Consider the following 15,345-nt stretch of genomic DNA (forward strand, 5'->3'; position numbering starts at 1 on the left):
ATTGGTACTAAATTAAAATGCTCAGTCAGATAGCTGGTGCTGTTGAATGCCTTTTTCTGCACTGCAACAATTGGCTGATTCTCTGCACCAAGAAATATTGGGCAGTCGTTCCTCAGAGGTCAAAATTGGTTAGCAATAACTTTCATTTGATTCCGATTCCAATATTCCAGGAATAAAGCGGGGGGAGGGGGATGGGTCTGAATGCGACACTCTTTTGCGGGTTGGTTTGCACCCAATGGGCTGAATGGCCTGCTTCCACACAGTATGGATTCTATGTCAAAACTGTATAATTTCTTTGGAAGTCCAGTTAGAGGGGGTCAAATTAAAGTTACCTTTGCAAATTATCAACTCTTGCACATTCAAGGCTCCACATCGTAAATGTACAAATAGCCTGTTTGGTTGCATTTATTACACTTGGCTGGCCACAGAGAGATATTAAGACGAAATAGCGAGACCACTGATTGGGAGCCCCTAGAAATTACTTCAATTCATAAAGGCTTTGCTTTTCTAATTCCACAAACTTTCTTCAAATAAAATCTGTATTCTAATCTACTACTTAGGGCATACAATTATAAACATCTCATTGATACATGGACCTCCATGGCTGACTTCTGCAGCTTAGTCTAACTAGTTAGGATTGTGTTGTTTCACTTGGCTGGCATGACAATTGTTAGTGTTCAGGGCAATCAGTGGTTCAAAACTGCAAACTGAATTTCAAGTGGACCTTTGAAATGTCACCAATTCAAGATCTTGAAAAATCCGCTGTGCTTGCCAAAAGAACGCTTTTCCCAACTTCTCAGCAATAGAAACTGAGCTCCAATCTGCACCAAGTTATTACTACACTAAAAACCCGTCTGTCAGTCTACTTATTCTGAGCTTGCTCAAATACTCCTAACGTCAATTACACTCAAACAATTATGCTTCCGTATGCAGGATGCCACTACCATGCTCTTTTTTTTAAAAAATAAAACAAAAACTTAAACAGAAAAGAAACTGGAAATCCTCAGCAGATTCAATGGCATCTACAGAGACACCTTTCAGTTTGTGACCTCAACAGGAGAATTAGGAGAAGTGAGAAATATTACAGCCTAGCATAACAGTAAACGAGGGAGCAAGGGAAGAGAACATAGAACAATACAGCGCAGAACAGGCCCTTCGGCCCTCGATGTTGCACCGACCTGTGAACTAATCTAAACCCTTCCCCCTACACTATCCCATCATCATCCATATGCTTATCCAAGGACTGTTTAAATGCCCCTAATGTGGCTGAGTTCACTACATTGGCAGGCAGGGGATTCCACACCCTTACCACTCTGAGTAAAGAACCTGCCTCTGACATTTGTCTTAAATCTATCACCCCTCAATTTGTAGCTATGCCCCCTTGTACAAGCCGACGTCATCATCCTAGGAAAAAGACTCTCGCTGCCCACCCTATCTAATCCTCTGATCATCTTGTATGTCTCTATTAAATCCCCTCTTAGCCTTCTTCTCTCCAATGAGAACAGACCCAAGTCCCTCAGCTTTTCTTCATAAGACCTTCGCTTCAGACCAGGCAACATCCTGGTAAATCTCCTCTGCACCTTTTCCAATGCTTCCACGTCCTTCCTGTAATGGCAAGACCAGAACCGCACGCAATATTCCAAATGAGGCCGCACGAGCGTTTTGTACAGTTGCAGCATGACATCACGGCTCCGGAACTCAATCTCTCTACCAATAAAACCTAACACACCGTAAGCCGCCTTAACAGCACTATCAACCTGGGTGACAACTTTCAGGGATCTATGTACATGGACACCAAAATCGAGCTGCACATCCTCACTACCAATAATCTTTCCACTGACCCAGTATTGCGCCTTCCTATTATTCCTCCCAAAGTGAATCACCTCACATTTATCTGCATTGAATTCCATTTGCCACCTTTCAGCCCAATTCTACAGTTTATCCAAGTTTCCCTGCAAAATTCTTCCACACTGTCCACCACTCCACCGACTTTAGTGGCACCTGCAAACTTACTAACCCATCCACCAATGCCTGCATCCAAATCATTTATAAAAATGACAAACAGCAGTGGTCCCAAAACAGATTGTTGAGGCACACCACTAGTAACCGGACTCCAGGCTGAATATTTCCCATCAACCACCGCTTGTTGCCTTCTTACAGAAAGCCAGTCTCTAATCCAAACTGCTCAATCTCCCTCAATCCCATGCTTCTATATCGTCTTCAATAGTCCTGTTTGTAGAACAAGCACAAGAGCGACAGAGAGCTGAAGGGAAAGTCTGTGATAGGGCAGTAGACAGGAGGTACGTGTTAGAACATATGAAGCATGATATCCTATAGTAGAAATGAGAGCGAGAGCGCGATTAACCCCGGAAAGAAAGAGGAAGCAGAATAAGCAGAAACAGGAGATTATAGTCTGAAACTGACAAACTCAAAAGCTGAGTTCAGCAGTCTGCAGGGTGTCTAAATGGAAAGAGGCGATGCCATTTTCAATCCTAAACGAAGCTTCAGTGAAACACTGCAGCAGGCAGAAAAACAGATGACAGTGTAACATCAAACCTAGGGTCATGTCTGTGGAGCAAATGAAAGGGCTCTGCGAAATAGCATACAGAAGACCACACTGAAAGTTTTCATATACACTAGACTGAAATACACGCAGTAAAATGTAAACCACTGTTTCACCTGGAAAGATGTTTGGGGCCTTGGGCAGAAGAGACAAAGGGTAGGTGCTGCATCGTCTAGGCTTGCATGGAAAGGTGCAGTGCAGAGGGCATGGTGATGCCCTGTTGGAGGTGGCTGAAGCTGAAGATGACCCTTTTCATATGAAGGTTAATGAGGCGCAAGATTAACACAAGGGGAAGCTCATCACTAACTTGAGTGTGAGAATGGGCAAGGAGTGCAAACCAGTCCCATCAACTGTCAATTGTCAATGACAGTTATTACCTCCCAACCTATCATAGAACCTCTCCCGATTTTTTTTCAAAGCTGCTCACCATCATCCACTGCACCTCAGCATACAATTTACACAAAACGGGGTCTGATAAACGACATAATACACGTAACCAGGAAAACCATTTTAGTGAGGTCATGCAAGGAGCAAATATTCATCACCAGAACGTCTGCAGTACTCCTCTTTAAACAGCACCTCAAGCTCATCTGATAGCGGGAGCTGTACGTGGATGTAATACCTCATCAACAACTGCTCTAAACAAGAGTCTATGGACAGAACTGCTTCTCTCCATAGAAGCTCTCAGTCCTATGTTTCTCCAGCATTCTACCTCAATGCCATATTCCCATGCTCCTCCCAAATACCTTGGCACCTTTAATCTCTAGAAATCCATCTTATCCTTCAAAGATATTCATAACCTCCATGTCACAACTTTGTGGTAAAGAATCCCACTGGTTCACCATCCCTGGAGCGAAGAAATCACTCAAGGTCATAAATTGTATTTGCTGTCCTCTGGAGTGTGGTCTTTAGGTAACCGCATTAAACGAGCCAGGCAGCTGCACAAAATTGCTTAAACACTGTTCAGGAAGACCACATTGTCAGGGATAATCAGAATGCAATATAAATCTCAATGTAAAACCTACATTGTGCATCAATTTGAAAACAATCAAGACTCACTTGGCAACTTAAACCAAGCTTTTAGAAGCAATGATAATATCTGTAGCATCAGTTGGACATCTGCGCCTTGGAGACTGAAAACCACAAGTAAGCAAAACAAATTTCTTTCAAGCCTCAAATTATTATTGCAGGAGACAGGGAAAATACATGGCAAGTCTGATGATTTTAGCAGGTGCACATTTAAAAAACCCACCATATTAATTTGTCATTTGTGTAAACAGATGCCATCAAAAGGACAGGACTTGCTACAAAACAACACAACAGACATGGCTCCACAGTACAGTAAAGTCAAAGGTGATTACAGGAGTATGGATACACATTGGCACTTTTGTCATACCTGCCCAAGAAGTCAATAATTGCCCTGGGCCAGGACAGACCCTGCTGTGCACCATCAGTACTGAGTTACACAATGTAAGCCTTTGAATAAATATAATGAAGTGATTTTAATGCGCAATCATCAAACCATACACTGAACAGTAAATCCTAAGCCTAGCACATTTAATTTGTTTTAAGAAAAAGGGTCGAGCAAATAGGAACTTTGCTGAATGTAACCTGGCACAACATCACAATCGTCCCCCCCATTACACACACACACACACACACACAACTTGACTTGTGGTAATTGCTGGACAGCATTTAGGTCCGATTTCAACCTGATTATAGATTCATTGAAACACTTCCCACCAAGTCATTTCTAAATATTTTAAACAGGTTTAGTAGAATTCTCAGGTAGTCAACAGATTTCAAATTCCAGAATAGAGCAAATTTGTTAGATATTCTGAGGTAATAAACCAAGAGGTAGATAGTATGGTGAAGTCTTTAGTTAAAGTCTGCTTTAAGAGAACTAGGTTGTCTCATACCATTTATGCGGCGATATGAAAGAATGCCAGTACTGCACAAGTGTGACAGAATTCAATTTACATTTCTATAAACGAACTGCTTTTGGAATTACAAGCATGAGAGAAAGTTACAGGACAGAAGCTGTGGAGCTATATTGAAAAAGTACAGAACAAAATTATCCTACTGCCTTACAACTTAGAAAGGCCAACAATCTTATGACACGAATAATTAGCTGGCAATACTGCAGAAATAAATATATCTATAGACAATTAGCTGATATCATTTTCTCCAGCAAAGCATTCAAGAGGCGGAAAAGTAATGGATTCACCACATAAATGACCAAGAAACTGATTTTTCTTAATTTTTTTACAATATGATTATACATTGAGCTGGAAAGTGCAGTATATTACTCAAATGCTACAGTGGTACAGCTGATAGTGATCATATTTACAAGAGTCTTAACGTGATTGAAGTAGAACATTATATCTCTCAAAAAATGTTCTCATTTTACAACTCAGAAATCGACACTAAAGGGGTAGTTACACCTACAGTATGGTTCTAGACTGCCCTCACCCAGCCCTGAACTGAGGATCGTCTCCCTTCTATCCTAAGAAGGCACGCCCAATGCATAATATCTCAACAACAAACTTAAAGCACTTGTGAAGAGCAGCAATCTCTTGGTTATACAATAACTACAGAAATGAATGAATCTTTGTAGTATCATGGGATGGACATGGCATTGTTTCAGCGTAAATCCCATGTAAAAGACTCTCCAAATCAAATTCTGTACACGAGTGACATTCTTCCCTCATTCTCCCTATTTTTACAGGCTTTCCCCTGCACATAATGCTTAATACTTTCAGAATATCAGCAAGTTAAATGCCAGTGCTGTAACTGTACTAGAACACTTGGTTAGGGCTGCAGCAAGTTTGGTATTATCGAAGAAATGTTCCCAAAGCGTTTGCAGTATCCAGGGACTCAGGCTGTTTCTTTAATAAGCAGATTGTGTGGGGACAAGCATTTCTGAAGAATGTTACAAATGCTTCAGGCTTATCCTGGGTGTTTTTCTTCCCCCTTTATTAAGGGTATGACATTTGTGGAGCCGTTTCCTCTTTCTCTGGAGATCCACTGGTTGTGGAATTGCTTAGCTCCCTGTCATTTTCTTATATTGTTTTGACATGCAAGTTTTCCTGTTTTGTTATACGATCAGTTTGACAGTTTGTAGGAATGCTTGGTGCTGCTCCTAGCATGCCCTCCTGTACTTGTCATTGGGTTGGTGGGGGTATAGTGGGCAATATGCCAAGCCACAAGGTCCCAGGTCTTGTTAGTACAATTCTGATGATGGTCCACAGCGCCTCAGATGCCTAGATGAGTTGCTAGATCTGCTTTAAGTCTACACCAATGAGCATGCCATTAGTGCCAAACAATACAAGGGAGACTTTTCTCATTGAGAGGGCAAGGTGTGCAGTGGTTACACTTATCAATATTATCACATACAGACATGTCCAAGGCAGGTAGAACTGCATCACCAGCCTTGGTGCCTCCTGCAAGTGATGTTCACCACATTTTTTGGGAGGTGAAAGGCTTTGACAGCAACACTGCAATCTCCCATATCTAATGTGCTAGCATAAGATTTCATGTTGAGACCAGCTAGGCCAAATTCCCTCTTGACTATATGCCAGCGCTGCCTTTTCTGCTGGAGCTGTCCTACTGATTGGAGAGGACATTTCCAAGAACAGCAGTGTTAAGAACTTAAGGACAAAGAAGGAAAGTTATGCGCTGAGTCAGAGAAAATGGGTGACATTTTTAACGAGTACTTTGCATCAGTATTCACCAAGGAGAGGGACATGACACATGTTGAAGTTAGGGATAGATGTTTGCTTAGTCTAGGTCAAGTTGACATAAGGAAGGAGGAAGTGTTGGGTATCCTAAAAGACATTAAGGTGGACAAGTCCCCAGGTCCAGATGGGATCTATCCCAGGTTATTGAGGGATGCGAGAGAGGAAATAGCTGGGGCCTTAACTGATATCTTTGCAGTGTCCTTAGACATGGGTGAGGTCCCAGAGGACTGGAGACTTGCTAATGTTGTCCCCTTGTTTAAAAAGGGCAGCAAGGATAATCCAGGTAATTATTGACCAGTGAGCCTGACGTCAGTGGTAGGGAAGCTACTGGAGAAGATACTGAGGGATAGGATCTATTCCCATGAGGAAGAAAATGGGCTTATCAGTGATAGGCAACATGGTTTTGTGCAGGGAAGATCATGTCTTACCAACTTAATAGAATTCTTTGAGGACGTGACAAAGTTGATTGAGGAGGGAAAGGCTCTAGATGTCATATACATGGACTTCAGTAAAGCATTTGATAAGGTTCCCCATGGCAGGCTGATGGAAACAGTGAAGTCACATGGGGTCCAGGGTGTTCTCGCTAGATGGATAAAAAACTGGCTGGGCAACAGGAGACAGAGGGTAGTAGTAGAAGGGAGTTTCTCAAATTGGAGATCTGTGACCAGTGGTGTTCCACAGAGGTCTGTGCTGGGACCACTGTTGTTTGTGATATATGTAAATGATCTGCAGGAAGGTGTAGGTGGTCTGATCAGCAAGTTTGCTGATGACACTAAGATTGGTGGAGTAGCTGATAGCGAAGGGGACTGTCAGAGATTACAGCAGAATATAGATAGACTGGAGAGTTGGGCAGATAAAATGGCAGATGGAGTTCAATCCGGGCAAATGCGAGGGGATGAATTTTGGAAGATCAAATTCAAGGGCGAACTATACAGTAAATGGAAAAGTCCTAGGGAAAATTGATGAAGAGAGATCTGGGTGTTCAGGTCCATTGTTCCCTGCAGGTGACAACGCAGGTCAATAGGGCGGTCAAAAAGGCATACAGCATGCTTTCCTTCATTGGGCGGGGTATGGAGTACAAGAGGTGGCAGGTCATGTTGCGGTTGTATAGGACTTTGGTTCAGCCACATTTGGAGTACTGTGTGCAGTTCTGGTCACTACATTACCAAAAAGATGTGAATGCCTTGGAGAAGGTGCAGAGGAGGTTCACCCAGATGTTGCCTGGTATGGAGGGTGCTAGCTAAGAAGAGAGGTTGAGTAGATTAGGATTATTTTCATTAGAAAGATGGAGATTGAGGGGGTACCTGATTGAGGTCTACAAAATCATGAGGGGTATAGACAGGGTGGATAGCAAGAAGCTTTTTCCCCCCCCAGAGTGGGGGACTCAATTACTAGGGGTCATGAGTTCAAAATGAGAGGAGGGAAGTTTAAAGGAGATATGCGTGGCAAGTTCTTTACACAGAGGGTGGTGGGTGCCTGTAACGCGTTGCCAGCAGAGGTGGTAGACACAGACACATTAGCGTCTTTTGAGATATATTTGGACAGATACATGGATGGGCAGGGAGCGAATGGACACAGACCGTTAGAAACTAGATGACAGGTTAGACAGAGGATCTTGATCAGCGCAGGCTTGGAGGGTGAAGGGCCTGTTCCTGTGCTGTAGGTTTCTTTGTTCTTTGATCAGTCAGCTCTTTGCTCAGACAGCAGTCTCATGGTTTGATAAGACATTGGCAACTTATATATTGTTGGATTTACACTGTGCCAAATTTAGAAAAGGAGCAATTCAGGACTCTCTCAAAGAATCAAGTTAAGACTCAAATGTACTACCATCGCAGGGGTCACCTTCAAGCCAGTTATATCCAAAATATTGTCTCTCTCCTCCACCCACGCATGAAGATACTGTGAACAGTCTACACCAGTTCAAGCCTGCCTTATAGGCACTTAGATAACCCAAGTTTTGTGTGGCACAACATAAAGTACTTACTGCTTGAATCTCAGAGCAGAAACCAAATGTTCAAAATGCTTGCATATGTGTAGTAACTTAAGGTCCACATTTATTCAATTACAGTGGATTTCTGCTTGCACGAAGGCAGAAAGATACAAGAGCCTGACAAATCAGGGTACATGTGGAAACAACACCTCTTCTATACAGAATCTAGAACGAGGATTAACTGTTTAAAACTAAAGGGTCACCATTTAAAACAGAAACAATTTGAAATTTGTTTCTGGAGGCTCATCAGTCTTCTGAACTCTCTCCCCAAAAAGGCATCCTCAAATATTTTTTACAGGCAGCAAATGGTTGAAAGGCTACTGGGGTAGGGAGGAAATGCAGAGTAATAAGATCAGACATGATTGTTCTGAGGCAGAGTGGGCTCAAGGGTCAGAATGGCCTATTCTTGTTTCTATTTTGTACCTTATGAAAATCTACAGAATGTGCCAACCTCTAACGTACCAGCCACCCAAGTCTAAATATTCAATCATGCTTTGCCAGTGATTTTCCCAACTCAAAACTGTCCATCTGTTTTAGGAGTCTGGATCTTGTACATGAAAATTCTGTTTCAAATCCAGCAATTTTGCAACATAATCAAGAACTGTTTGAACACCCATCACATGCCAAATGCTCTCTGATGAAGGGTCTAGGCCCGAAACGTCAGCTTTTGTGCTCCCAAGATGCTGCTTGGCCTGCTGTGTTCATCCAGCTTCACACTTTGTTATCTTGGATTCTCCAGCATCTGCAGTACCCATTATCTCTGATCACATGCCAAAGGTTAACCTGCACTGGAAGTATGTTGCTATTGAAAATCCAATAAAGGCTCGCTGCATGCTTCACTTCCAGAGAACAGAAATCTGCATTCAAGTTTGACTGAGCATTGTTAATATCTTCAATTACCAAGAATAATTAATGAGTGGGTCAAACTGTACCTGCTTCTGCCAAAAGTTGCCCAAACTTTTTCCTTGGGCCGTCTGGGAATCAGTCACCCTATTAATTTGAGTGAACAAAGTCCTTTACTCCCTACCCTGTACGTCAGTCTTCGACATCACTTTCTTATGGAGAATTAAGGATTGGCAACAAACATCGACATTTAGAGAAACATAGAAAATAAGAGTAGGCCCTTTAAGTGTGCCTTGCCATTCAATATGATCAAGGCTAATCGTTCAACTCAGTAGCCTTTTCCCACTTTGCCCCCATATCCTTTGATCCCTCTAGCCCCAAGATGTATGGATGTGGTTTGATACTTTGGGAAAAAAAACCTGTTGGAGCAACAAAGCTGAGGGCCCTATAACAATTCGAAGCATAATTTTGGCAAAAATAACCCATTATAAATACCAAGGAGAAAAGGATCATTGTACATTATAGCCACATAGAAAGAGTATGCTTACTGGCCAAGTTAACTACTTTCTTCAATCTCAAGCAATATATTAATTAATGAGCGTCAAAAAAAAATTGTCCTCTATAGCATCCAAATGAACAAAAGCCATTCACATAGCAAATATAAATGCAACTTTAATTAAATCTAGTAGGCTTACAAAAAGGTCATGAGCTGCGGTCTGAAGACGAAGTAAATCTCAGATGTATTTCTACTGTTGAGTTTGGCTTTTCCAATCAACTGGTCCATCACTCCATTTTGGAGACCAGCCAATCCAACAATGCCCAGTGACCACTCTAACGGGTTCAAATCAGATTTCAGCAGCACTCTCATTATTTTGTAAACATCTGCCAGGTTGCCTCTCAACCTCCTACACTCCAGCAGCTTTTCTCTTTAGAACGACGAAGGATGGGAGATGAATTGATAGGGGTGTACAAAATGATCAGAGGTATAGATAGAGTGGACAGCCAGAGACTTTTTCCAAGAGTGGAGGGGGCATAGTTTTAAAGTGAGTGAAGGTAGACATAGGGGAGATATCAGAGGTAGGTTCTTTACTCAGTCGTTGGGGCGTGGAATGCATGGAGAGGGTAGTGGATTCGGCCTCAAAAAGGGGCATATAAGTGGCTATTAGATAGGCATACGGATGATAGTGTAAGGTAGCGGTGGAGGTCAGATAGATCTGAGGTTTAGGGTAAAAGTTTGGCACAACATTGTGGGCCGAAGGGCCTGTACTGTTCTATGTAACCCACACTGGCGTTGCAGGAAAGCTGGTCATCATTAGTGTTCATGACAGAACCAAGTTGCTGATTTTTCTCAATACAGAGAATTACTGTCGTGTTGGAATAGCAGCCAAATGCCCGATTACTAAAATAGTAATGCCATGAGTTGAATTCCTCAAAATGATGGATTTGCCAAGATGTGGATAAGCCAGAGTTTCCCACTGCAATTCTAACCCTTACGCGGTAATCTAAAGTTTATTCATTTTACTTCTACACAAGTAGATCCAGATGCGTTTGGCACCTGGACACTTCCTGTCTCCCCCTCATCATGATTAGCCACATCTTTAATAAGATTGGAGGCAGGTTATTACTTATATCTGGCATGACTGCACTGAAAAAAATCTACAACTGACTAATAGAGGAACAACACATACTATATATTGGTTCAGAAAACATCTAAGCAACTACAGTTACTTTATGGTACTTAAAAACACAACTCTTTTAGCTTTTCTTGGACTTGGAGGAAGAGAAAAAGGACAGGTCAGAGATACCAAAAACTAATAAGCAAAAGAACATGAATATTAATCAGAAACATTAGTTGAGAATCAAGGAAAGCAAACAAAGCTGTGCAACTGTAACAAAGAGATGCAAATTGCATGGTTCATTGGCTTCTAGTTATTAAAATTCTGATGGGAGCAAACAGCTACAAATTCTAAGGTCATCTACACTTTGGATAACTACCAGTAGCAGACTGGACACTGGTGTCACAAGATAGCACAAACAAGGCAAGTCTGCTGACTGCAGCTGTGTGCTCTACCAAAAGAGATAGTTTCCATGGGTACCCATAGACGCACCATTAAGAGAACTGGAATTACTGCTAGATGGCTGTTTTCTGACCGCTGGCCAGTTTGTTAGCCCACACTTACCTTCCCGACACTAAAGGAAAAAGGAATTTTTAGAAGTCACAATATGCTTTGTAAAAGTTGACTTATAGTCTCCACCCAGGAAAATGTTCCTCTTTCTCTTAAGCATTAATTACATGGCTATCGGCCAGCAAACCCTCCAGCACTTCGCTGTCCCCTCAGCAGCAAGCCTAACAAAACCAGTGGGGTGCTCAACCATGGTTTAGAGGATGAGATACCATTTCAGCTCCAATGAATGCTGGGTATGATTGGAATCATGTGATCAGTCAAAGAAAAGTCCTGAAGGAGCATTCTGCATGCAATGGTGTTAGGAGTAAAACATGTATAAATCAATGCATTGTTTAAAAACCAGGCAGTTCTGTAGACCACCCAAGCACTTTTCAAACTTAAGTCTGAATCTATTCTGTCTTCGTAACTGAAACAGGGCTTTTATTATGATTATTCTTTTGCACTTTCGTGCTCAAGGTAGATTAAACAAACTGGATTAAATGTGAAAAAGACTAAAAAGCAAATACCTACAACCTGGCTCACCAGTCACTACCATCAAGACATGAAACAACTGGAGGTATAGTTGATTTCTTTTTCCAATTAAATCAATTGACAATGGGGGGAAAAAAAACAAACGAACAATTTTGACTCTAAAAGAGCTTTTAGAAATTATTTAAATTGTAATTTCTGTTCATGCATAAAAATTTTAAAAGTATTCAACTTAAGTTTCAAATTCACATGCCAGAACAGTAGCAAACCACTAAATCATTTCTTAAATTTGCCTGCTGGCAGGTTGCAATTACACTGTAACTGACAATACGTAACTACCCCAAACTGCACGTGACCTACAACAAAACCCATCACAAATGGGGCACATCAGTGCTCACTGAAATGCAACAGTATCCAGTTGATTTGAAACGTCATTGACGTTTTTCCTCCAACCCTGTTTACAATGCCAGAATCTCACCCAGCAATTCCCTACCCAATATCTGCAGGCTCTCTGCAGTCACAGCACTACTGAGTCTAACACCATCTCCAGTAATTTCAGATTCTCTCGGGAGCAGGTTGTGAGCTATCACCCACACAGATGTACTACAGATAACAAGATAGTGATCAAGAACCCTGACTGATTCTTCTACTTAATCTCAGTCTTCATCACCCATCTTTCATTTGTCTTGATCACCACGATATTTGAGGTCAGTGGAACCTGACCAAGCGAGATCAACAATGATCAATGGAGGCCAGGATCAATCCAGGTTTGTGCCAAGTTTAGAAAAGCCAGGAAAACAGTTGAGGATTATCAGATCAGCCATGATCTACATTGATTGTGGAGCAGATTGGATGGGCTGAACGGTCTCCTTCTGCTCCTACGTCTTTTGATCTTACAGAAGACATCGGTCTGAACCACACGGATATTATAAATCAGCATAACCAAAGGGTTCCTAACTCAAAATGCTGAGTAGCAAGAAGTTCAGAAACAAAGACTGTTCCATCTAAGTGGTTTACAATGAACTGCAATGTGACTATCCAGAGTCAAAAGAGAGAGCCTTTTATCATCTTAGGAAAAATATTCACATCCTAACATCTGAGCAATGCTACAGACAGCCATTGTCTTAATCTGCAGACAATCATGTTACGCAAAACCAGGTCCTCTTAATATCTCAGTTTCAATCAAAAATAACTGGATTAAAAAGTGCAGGGAGATGCCAACAATCCCAATTTGTAGAAATGAGAGGATTTCAACATGATGGCACAACTGACCTGGCAGCTGTTTGGGTTCAAGAGGAAATAAAGTTAACGAGGGTTCCTGCTATTCAACAACCCCAGCACAAAGCTGGCAGGCAGAAAGAATTCAAGCAAACACAGGAGATTAGCTGATAACTTAAAATTCACCAATATAACAGTTGGCCAAAATGGACAGGGCTCAGAATAGAGCCCTTTAAATTATCAAGGATTTTATTCATGTAGAAAAGGAGTGGTGAAAGAAGGAAAGCAGAGCTAATCGCTTCCCAGTTAAAAACTTCTTTCATAATCAATGTGGAATTAGCAAAGGCTTTAAAACAATAACAGACATTGCTGAAGAAACTCGAAGTGAGCAAATAGGCAGAGATCAAGCCCAAAAGGGTCAGAACAATATGAGGCACACAAAGGGATAGACAACCTCATGCCTTTGCCCAGCTACTCGCAGTTCTGAAGGAGGGTCACTGCTCAAAACAAATCTATTTTTCCACTAATGCTGCCAGTCTCTCCTGCAATTTCTGTTTTTGTTTCAGATTTCTAGTATTCCCAGTTCTTTATTTTATTTTAACAAAAGCTTTGCCCTGCTCTAAGTTTGAATTAGTGGAGTAATTTAAAGACAAGTGCGATTACAAATATGTGCAAATACACTCAAGCCACGGTTAGATCAATCCCAGGAAATATTCAATCCTATTCACAGTAATGTTCATAGATCATTCAGGTAGGTTCTGCCATTCAATATGATCTGATGATTCAACATTGATCTGAAATGCAAATCAAGTTACCCATCTTGGCTTCGTAGCCCTTATTAGCCCTGGGTAGGAACATGCTCAGATTTGAAGTTAATTTAGCATTACTGCTGTTTTTAAATCTCTACCACCATGCACCATGAGTCTTTGCCAGCTTCTCTACCAAATGGCCACACTCTGACTTTAAGAAAATGACCACTTATGCTGGACTCGTCTACAATGTTGTTGTTTCTATCCTATCAATTTCTTCCAACATATTCAAATCAAAGCTAGTAGCATGCACCCACTCCACATCCTGAGCACAAAATTAAAGGCTGATACACTAGTGCAGAACTGAAGCAAGGTTGCACTGGTCAAAGTGCTATCTTTCAGGTGAAACCTTAAACAGAGGTCTGGCCAAAAGGAAGCACAATGTTCTCTTGCACTAGTTTGAAGAGCAGTTATTCTATCCAATATTTATCTCAATCCACATCACAAAAACAGATTATCTGGCCATTGTAACATTACGATTTGCAAGATAATGCTGTGCACAAACCGGCTGCCACGTTTCCTACATTTCAGAATTACTCAAGTGGCCAGAAGGCAGAAAAGTCATAAAGAAATATACAAATCTTTCTTTATAGAAGATTAGCTTAATTTAATCCTAGCAAGCCTCGAAACATTCTGTCACAGAATGTTTCCAATAAAATCACTGACAGCTCATGCCTGAACTCCAGGGTTACTCATCTACAGAATCCTATTTTTCCTTCATTTAGCCAAGATTGAGAGTTCCTCTGACCCACAGCCAATGCAATCATAAAAAAAGCAAAAAAAAATGAACACAGCAGCAAATCAACAGGAACAAAATTTGTGGAGTGACCTCCTTACAACAGCTGAAACTGCAATGACTGTACACCGTGATGCAGTTGCTGAACTGTAACAGTACCTCGCTGTCCAACACAATTTCTGCAGCCAGCCCAGTACAAATAAAGCGTACACACTGACAAGTCCAATTAGCTTTAAAATACATATACGGAGCGCTTTAGTAATCATGCAATCTGGAGAACCCACAACACCATACAAATTGCTTACAAAAATAAAATCACAACACTCAAACCAAAATGCGGGTGCAGTGACCACCCAGTAACTTAATGCACGAAAAGACTGGAATGTTCTCTTCACGAAATCAAGCTTGCACCCCTCCCATTTGGTAGAAACGGAGGGGGCACAGGGTGATTTATCACAGATGGAATGACGGTGAGGGGAGGTATCAGAGACACCTACAGCCTGGTAGGAGCAAACGGGGCAACTCACTCTGCTCCCCACTCCTTCGGGGGGGGGGGGCTAGAAGAAAGATTACAAGATAGCCACACAAACCGGCATACCGTATAAACCTGACCCTGTTTGAACAATAAAACGGCAAAGAAATCCTCTGCACCTCCTTCCCCTCGTCGCAAAATCCAGTCACGTCCCACCACCGTTTTGTTTTTAAGAAGTGTTTTAATCCATTTCGTTCGGGGGGCGGAAATGGGACTGAAAGAAAAATAACCACTCGAGCTGAAGTGAGAGGATTCCCAGG

The 15,345-nt window shown here is 41.7% G+C and overlaps 1 protein-coding gene across 5 annotated transcripts in view; it reads right to left on the reverse strand.

Moving 5' to 3' along the window:
- Positions 1 to 15,345, reverse strand: part of LOC125457177 (tropomyosin alpha-4 chain-like) — a 103,644-nt gene that overhangs the window by 43,506 nt on the left and 44,793 nt on the right. The window lies entirely within an intron of this gene.

Source organism: Stegostoma tigrinum, chromosome 1 (genome assembly GCF_030684315.1).
Source record: "Stegostoma tigrinum isolate sSteTig4 chromosome 1, sSteTig4.hap1, whole genome shotgun sequence".
NCBI classification, from domain to species: Eukaryota; Metazoa; Chordata; class Chondrichthyes; order Orectolobiformes; family Stegostomatidae; genus Stegostoma; species Stegostoma tigrinum.